Source organism: Rattus norvegicus, chromosome 2 (genome assembly GCF_021556685.1).
Source record: "Rattus norvegicus strain SHRSP/BbbUtx chromosome 2, alternate assembly SHRSP_T2T, whole genome shotgun sequence".
In the NCBI taxonomy this organism is placed as follows: domain Eukaryota; kingdom Metazoa; phylum Chordata; class Mammalia; order Rodentia; family Muridae; genus Rattus; species Rattus norvegicus.
In genome coordinates this window covers 81,308,472-81,317,153 of record NC_141535.1, presented here as the reverse complement: position 1 = coordinate 81,317,153, position 8,682 = coordinate 81,308,472, and the positions used below count along the sequence as shown (strand labels likewise).

At 42.7% G+C, this 8,682-nt stretch overlaps 1 pseudogene; it reads left to right on the top strand.

Moving 5' to 3' along the window:
- Positions 1–4,450: 4,450 nt before the first annotated feature.
- LOC134485781 (BMP/retinoic acid-inducible neural-specific protein 1-like) lies at positions 4,451–8,433 on the top strand (annotated as a pseudogene).
- Positions 8,434–8,682: the final 249 nt, after the last annotated feature.

Sequence of the window (8,682 nt, the reverse complement as noted above, 5' to 3'; positions counted from 1 at the left end):
CATGCTGGTGCGAAGCTGTAAATATGTGGGTAAATAGTGAGCATCACTGTATAATGTTATAGTCCATTAACTGAGAACACTGAACTACAATATGTAAGAGATAATCAAAACCCAGAGTGTGGCACAACATTTGCTAGGGAGGCCCAACACACATATTTCTCACCCCAAATAGGGATGTCCATGACAGACCAAGGTAAGGATACCATCGAAGTCCAACACTGTGAAGCAATGAATTTCACTGTGATTATCGGCAGGGATATGAGTCAGAGGTTACCTACAGGAGCAGAAATGACTCACAGACAGCAACATCTCCAAGGCCCATGCCAGCATGGGTGACAGCTCACAAAAGCTGGGAAGCCTGGAGCACACTTCATGGCAGGAAGTCATTTCAACAGTTTGAAAAGGGTCCTTTCCAAGTTATTCATCTCTAAATGAATAATGTCCAGGCAGCTTGGCTGGTTTCTGCTTCTTTCAGGCAGCTGGTGTGGTCTCGTTACAGCTTGGCTTGTCTGAGAAAGACTCTCAGAATTGTTCTGGTCAGTTTCAGTTTTGAGTTCTTTAACTTCCTAACTAAAGAGTTTCTATGTGGGACGGAATGCTTCAATCTGAGGGCAAACTATCCCACACCAACATCCGTAGGTCAGGCCTCCTCACATCATCATCAACACTTGAGATAGAATTTGGAGAGTAAGAACAACTCCCATGCATTTCTCACTCCTATTAGATGACAAACCTGTGAAGGCTTTTAAGTCAAGGCTCTTGACATAAAGGTAATTGTTACAGGCTTCAATGGGGATATATAGTTAACGTCTCTGTTCATCTCACTAAAGGATTTTGTCTTTTGCAGTTAAGCAGAAACAAGAGCTGTCTGGATATTTTTAAAATACAACTTTATTTTGTCTCAGAAAGGAAGTTTCATGTTTGTAAACAATCATGCTATTTTTGCTATTTCTTCTGTTAGGAGAAGGAATGCAAAAGCTAATGACTGAGATGCAAATCTAAATACCAATTAGCTGGCTGGAACAATACATAGAGTTCCTGTGCAGAAGCTATCCCTGTGCTGCTGATCTAATGTCATAGGCATGGCACTGTGTATATGAAGTCCTTAAACATCAAATAAGATGCCTTGATGACAGTATTTTCTTTCTATAGATGCCATAATAAAGCACCAAAAATTAAGAGGTCTGAACAGTGACCTTGATCTTAACATAGAATAGAGTCTTGACCTCAGAAACCGAAGAGTGGGTAGGGATTCCTCCTTCTGACAGGCATGAGTGAAGAATTTGCTCCGGCCATTTCACCTTGGTGTCAGATGCCCACCATCCCTCGCTGGCGTTCACATTACCTTCTGCTATGCATTCATGTCATACCTGTGTCCAAAGGTCCCTTATGATAAGAGGGTGATTCATACTAGACAACAGCTTAACTTTCTACATGAACGCCTCTGTAAAATTCCTATTTTCAAATAACCTCATCCCCTGCTGAACTAGGAAGCTAGAAAAGCAAAGTGATGGAGGGCATTTAAACATGTTAATCTGGGAGGCACACAAATATTTTCTATGCCACTTTATGAAACAAAGGGCATGAAACATATACTAAGCTATCTAAAAGGTTGGTCAGACACATAGTAAGTCTAAGTAAGGGATGTATTAAACATATACTTCGCATTCCACACAAGCTAAAATCGACATTAATTAGATTTGAACTTTGTTGACCTCTAGAAGTAATTCATCCTGGGTTACTCCTCAAGGCTGCAGCCATACATACGAGTGTGTTGCAATGAGTATTTGACCATTATTGCCTGTGAATGCTTGTAGTTCAGTTGTCAGTGTAATTTTGTCACAGTCTTTTTTTGTTGTTGTTGTTAAAAACTTATGTGCTCTGAAATGTGGCATTAGAATTTTGTGGGATATATATCACCGTTTGGGCAGAAAGGAAGAAATAAATTCAGTGACATTGGTCTTTGTGGAACTGGACAAAAAATACATGAAAATAAAGTTTAGAAAGAGTTTCGCTGTTTAAGAGCAACACCTTGTTCTTAGAGAAGACCCAAATTTAGTTCCCAGTCACCATACTTGGCAACTTCCTGTTAGCATTTTTGTCAAAGCTCCACCTCACAGTTACCTGGCATAAGCCAGGTATGCCTGACTCATTATAAAAGGGGCTACTTGCCTCCTCCTCTCTCTCTCCTCTCTCATTTTCTCTTTCTTGTGCCTTCCAGCTGCCACTCTCTCCCCATTCCCTTACCTCCTCTTTCCATGTGCTCATGGCTAGCCTCTCTCTCTCTCTCTCTCTCTCTCTCTCTCTCTCTCTCTCTCTTTCTCTCCCTTTCTGCCTCTACTACCCTCTTGACTCTCCTCTCCATGCACTGAATAAACTCTATACTACACTATACTGTCATATGGCAGGTCCCTCAAGGGGAAGGGATGCCTCAGCATGGGCCCTCAGAGGCACCCTGTTCCCCTACACCTCACCACACATCCACTAAAATGTGACCCCCTTTACTTTTTATAAACACATCACTTAGAATTGTTGGTCATTGCGGCTGTAGGGCAATTCAATGTCTATGGCCTCAGTGATTGATTTCATGCATGTGTCCATACCCACACACAGACCCACAGAATTAAAAACAATAAAAATATTTAAAGGGAAATAAAAACAAATTTATGAAGTTTGAGAAAGTATGAAAACAACAGGAAGATAAATGTCCTTGTCAGTAGGCAGCAGTTACTGAAAACACTCATAAATTGTCATAGTCATTGGGATAAGGCATCTCTCAGCTACTCGTGAACATTAAAGAAGAGGGGCAGAAAATATCATCCTGAGTGAGGTAACCCAACCACAGAAAAACATACATGGTATGCACTCATTGATAAGTGGCTATTAGCCCAAATGCTCGAATTACCCTAGATGCACAGAACACGTGAAACTCAAGAAGGATGACCAAAATTTAAATGCTTCACTCCTTCTTTAAAAGTGGAACAAGAATACCCTTAGGAGGGGATAAGGAGGCAAAATGTAGAACAGAGACTGAAGAAACGTCCATTCAGAGCCTGCCCCACATGTGGCCCATACATATACAGCCACCAAACATAGATAAGATGGATGAAACAAAGAAGTGCAGGCCGACAGGAACCAGATGTAGATCTCTCCTGAGGGACACAGCCAGAATACAGCAAATACATAGGCGAATGCCAGCAGCAAACCACTGAACTGAGAACGGGACCACCGTTGAAGAAATAGAGAAAGGACTAAAGGAGCTGAAGGGGCTCGGGACCCCATATGAACAACAATGCCAAGCAACCAGAGCTTCCAGGGACTAAGCCACTACCTAAAGACTATACATGGACTGACCCGACTCTGACCCCATAGGTAGCAATGAATAGCCTAGTAAGATCACCAGTGGAAGGGGAAGCCCTTGGTCCTACAAAGACTGAACCCCGAGTGAACGTGATTGTTGTGGGGAGGGAGGTAATGTGGGGAGGTTGGGGAGGGGAACACCCATAGAGAAGGGGGGGAGGGGTTAGGGGGATGTTGGCCCGGAAACCGGGAAAGGGAATAACATTTGAAATGTAAATAAGAAATACCCAATTTAATAAAGATGGGGGGAAAAAGATGAGGGGCAGAAAGAATGTAAGAGCCAAGGCATGGCGAGAAGTGCCTGGCTTTAGGAAGCAAACACAGTCATTTCACTGGTGAACTTGGAGCAGCTGCAGCTACCTGAAGCCCTTCATAAGAATAAGCTTGACAGTGTTTCATTGTGTAGGGAAGCTGTCCTGTGACCCAACCTCTCCGTGAGGGACTATTGGAAGTCAGTGATTACGAAAGAAGAGGGTGTGTCATTTTCATCTGTGATATGACCATTGACAAGTTTCCATGATCTGGTAACCATACCAACCTTTATTATATTCATTGCTTCCAAAAAAGGAGGGGGAAGAAGAGGGGAGAGGGAGAGGGGGAAGGGAGAGGGAGAAGAGTCATGAATATAAAGTGAAGCCTGTTTGGAAGAAAGATTTCCACAAAGAGAAAGAAAGATGAGGTAAAGTGGTGGAAAATGACCAAAAGACATTATGGGTTATTGAAATTGTCAAAAAATACTTTTTTAACATTAAAATTTTTACTGGTGTTGGTGCTATGTAGCTGAACAGAAGCTGTATCTCCACACAGACCAGAACGGCATCCAATGTCCTGAGAGGATGTGACTGTCACGTACAGATGCCTTAGACATGTTCCGGGTTTCAGACTCAATGAGAAAACATTTAGCTGGAAGCGCTGTTTGGTCTCTGAGTGGAACAATCCCTGTCCTGTAACTGACGGAGGCTCAGATCCAATGGAATGCCGAAGCTTCCAGCTGAGAAAGCCAAGTAAAGATGAGGACTAACGATACTTCATTCTGAACTTGTGGAGGCCGAAGAGCATTTTAGAATGTATTCCGTGTAATGGGCTCACCATGAAGACTCCATCTTCTCCTTCTTCGCAAACTCAGCCACGTCACGTGTCCTACCGGATCGGGCAGCGTGCTTGCTCTACTGGATCTGGCAGCGTGCTTGCTCTACCGGATCTGGCAGCGTGCTTGCTCTGGGTCTGTGCAGTGCACATTCCTTATCCAGTATCCTCATGATGATGCCTGACTTCTAAGGCGCTGAATGAACTGAGTCATGGCCAAGGACAGAAAATACTGAACCGCAAAGGTGAAGTTTCCAGCTCTACTAAACGCTGCCATCCTGAAGATGCCATAAGCAAACTCCAAGTAAGTATTATTGTTGGGCAGCAGTGAGGGACCTCTCTCTCTCTCTCTCTCTCTCTCTCTCTCTCTCTCTCTCTCTCTCTCTCTCTCTCTCTCTCTCTCTCTCTCTCTCTTTTCCCTCCCTCCCTCTCTCTCTCTCCCTCCCTTCCCCTCCCTCCCTCTCCTTCTCTCTCTCTCTTTCCCTCCCTCCCTCTCTCTCTCTCCCTCCCTTCCCCTCCCTCCCTCTCCTTCTCTCTCTCTCTCTCTCTCTCTCTCTCTCTCTCTCTCTCTCTCTCTCTCACACACACACACACACAAACACACACACACACACAAACACACACACACACACACACACACACACACACACAAATGTTAGCTTTTGGTGGATGACCTAAATTTTACACTTTACCACATTTTAGAGAAATTCAGTTTTTCTCTTTCACTTCCCCAGGACCTACAATCTAGAGCCGATCATACTGGGGTTTCTTAAAGCATGGGTATTTTTATCTCACAGGCTTCAGTGTTCATCGTCAACAAATGCTACAGTTTGTGGACGCTGATTGCCAAGAACCATCTCTATTTCCAGCAAAGGGGAGTGTTGCCATTTCTGTTTTTAACTTATTGTGTTCCAGGCTTGTCTGGTAAAGTACCCGCAGGTGTTAAAATTACTTGGGATGTAGAAAAGCCAAAATATTGCTTGTGCTCTCTGCTTGCAGATCAAGGGAATTTGCTAAGCGATCAGATGCTTGGCTGTAGAACCAGCTTTGGCACTGGCTGGCACCACACTGGAAATCAGATGTTTGCCTTCACAACCAGGCTCGCTACCTGCTAGTTCCACAGCCGAACTTAATCCCACTCAATCCACTCATTAATCACTCCACAGATACTTACTTCTGACACAAAACACTGAAATTTTAATAGTTCAGTGACTCCTAAATTATATACTCCACAAACAGAAAAGAAACCCAGGAAAGAAGGAATTAAGAAATGCCTTCGTAATGATCTAAACATCTAAACAGTGATGGGATTAATTTCATTCATGAGTAGAAGCCAAAGAACACAATCACCCAAATAAAGGAGCACCCTATATTGTTGCTGATTTTGTGCTGATGAAATTCAATATTCCAGTCAAGTAAATGCACTCTTTCTCTCCACTCTCCATTAAACAGGCTGTTTTCTCTCTATCAACACCTCTCAGGCATCACTTTGAAGTCTCTCCAGCATGATCCATAGGAAAAATTCTAAAGATTAATCTGATTCCATGAAGCTTTAAATAGAAAGAACAGAAAACTAAAGGAAAATAGGGGAAAGAACACAACTTTATTTAAAAATTTGGGCCATTTCTGTTCCTTCTCTAAATTGTCCACTTGCATAGTGCCATGTCCTCTGAGCACACTGGCAAACCAGAGTTTTCCTCACTGTTCTCATTTCAATATAGATTGCTAATACAGTCAATAAGTATTCTATGGTAGTCTTCAGATACAATGGACTTACTTGCTTTCTTGTTGTAGGTTTTTTTTTTTTTCAGTTTGAGAACATATCTACATTATATATTATGAAAAGCCACTGTGTTAGTCATATCAGATGATCCACATAGAAACGCTCCATGAATTCTAGAATATGGTACAATGAATACTCTTATGTTAAAATAAAAAGTAAAAAGAAAAAAGAAAAAAAGAAAAAAGAAAAAAAGAAAACATAAAGGTCCACAAATCTTATCCATGTAAGACTTTTCATGATTTGTTCTCATTCTGAAACTGTATTTGTGTTTAGAAACTTTATTCCCTAAAGCAAACTTCTCAGTGCCAATCGCATAATAGAATAGATAGAGATGGATGAATGTCCTAATAAGTAGTCTAATGCCTCCTTTTTATAGATGTTCACAAAGAATGCTAGATGTGTAAAATACAAAGTGATACAACAGCGTTGACATTATGCAGGCTGACAATGTATTTATTAATACATATTCTTTCTATATTCTCATATTTAATCTGCTCATTCTTGGGGCTCCCCAATTGGGCTAGGCTGACTGGCTAGTGAGTCTCAGGGACCCTTCTGTCTCTGCCCTACAAAACCTGAGATTATAAGTGTGGGCTGCTATGCCTACTTTTTTAACATGTATACTGGTGATGAAACTTAGGTCCTCATACATGCATGGCAAGCATTTTACTAAGCAATAATTCGAATCCCCCCTTTTCATTCTTTGGGAGGCTCCAACTTGCATGGTCATTTGTACGATGTACCTCACAATCCTATTAATGGTAGTAAATATTTTCCATTTTTCTTCTTTTCACAAAACAATTCAGCAGTGGTTTTTAAGAGTCCAGTCACTTCTCTAATGCAATGAGAATGGGTTGTGGGGAAACTTGCTGGAGAGTCAGAGGAGTTGTGTGTATCATTCTAACACTATGCCCTATCCCATGCATCATAGGTGGTGTCTTAGTCAGGATTTCTATTCCTGCACAAAATATCTGACCAAGAAGCAAGTGGAAGAAGAAAGGGTTTGTTCAGCTTACACTTTTGAATTACTGTTCATCACCGAAGAAAGTTGGGACTGGAACTCACAAAGGGTAGGAACCTGAAGGCAGGAGCTAATGCAGAGGCCATGGAAGGATGCAGCTTAATGGATTGCTTCCTCTGGCTTACTCGGCTTGCTTTCCTATAAAACCCAGGACTACCAGCCCAGGGATGGAACGCCACACAATGGGACCTCCCACCCTTGATCACTAATTGAGAAAATGCCTTACAGATGGGTGTCATGGAGGCATTTCCTCAAGGGAGGCTCCTTTCTCCATGATAACTTCAGCCTGTGTCAAACTGACACACAAAACCAGCCAGTACAGGTGGGAACAACAGCTGTGCCATGAGCACCATGTTACTCTGTGGCTCCTGCAATAAGGGCTCCAACTGTATAGAGGCTGCTATGAAACACAGAATGTGGACTCTGAGAAGAGTGAGCAGTTCACCATCTCTGAGACTGATCTGGACTTCCAGGACTTGGAACCTGTTGCAGAAGATGCATTCACACCTTTATGTCCACACTAACTTCACTAGCAACGAGAGCCACATGGATACCTTTTTTCACCCTTGGTGGTGCAAACACATGCCTCTCACTCTCAAGAGCAACAAGAACTGCATGGACTTTATCCACATGGTGATCAGCATGCCCATGCATATCTGCCAGATGCTCAACAGCAGCCTTTGTCTGTCAGTCCTTGTAGTGGGAACCATTCGGAAGGCTGGAACATGCCCTTTGGGGAATTTAGCTACCCACATTTGGAAAAGATCCATTTGCAAAACAGTCAATGCTACAATTGGACTCTCTTGATAGGCAATCAGTGGAAAACGTTTTTTGAAACTGTCCATATCTACCTACGTGGTCAGACACAGCTACCCACCCTACACAAGGAGACTGCCAGGGTCTGGTGGACCTGTCAGATCCCTACAAAAGGCAATTCTATGTCAAGATCTCCTATGTGCAAGTGTCTTCATATGGCCTGAGGTTCAATGGTGACCTATGAAGTGCCATGCAACAGGTGAATCAATCCTATACACAGGATGGTCAGTTCTATTTCTCCTCATCCATGATGCTTCTCATGTTGGACGTTCAGGACCAAATTAACCACCTGGCCCCAGTAAAAGCCCACATGGACTTGTTTTTGGGTATGCTGAAGCACCACCTGAACTTCTATATTCTGTCATGAAGATGACTCTCAGAATTTTGTGAAGCTTTGAGTTGGAGGCAAGTGTTCAGAAGACATCACTTCACAGCACTTACTCCTGTCATTCATTATGTGTCTTCTTTTGGTGTGCTCTCACTGTCTTAATGGTGGTGGTGGTGGTGGTGGTCCTGGTCATGGTGGTGGTTGTATGTAGAAGGGTGTGATGTGGATGTCCCATTTAAGCATGGATACTTTAGCTCTTGTTTTCAGTAATTTGGACAGCGATGATTC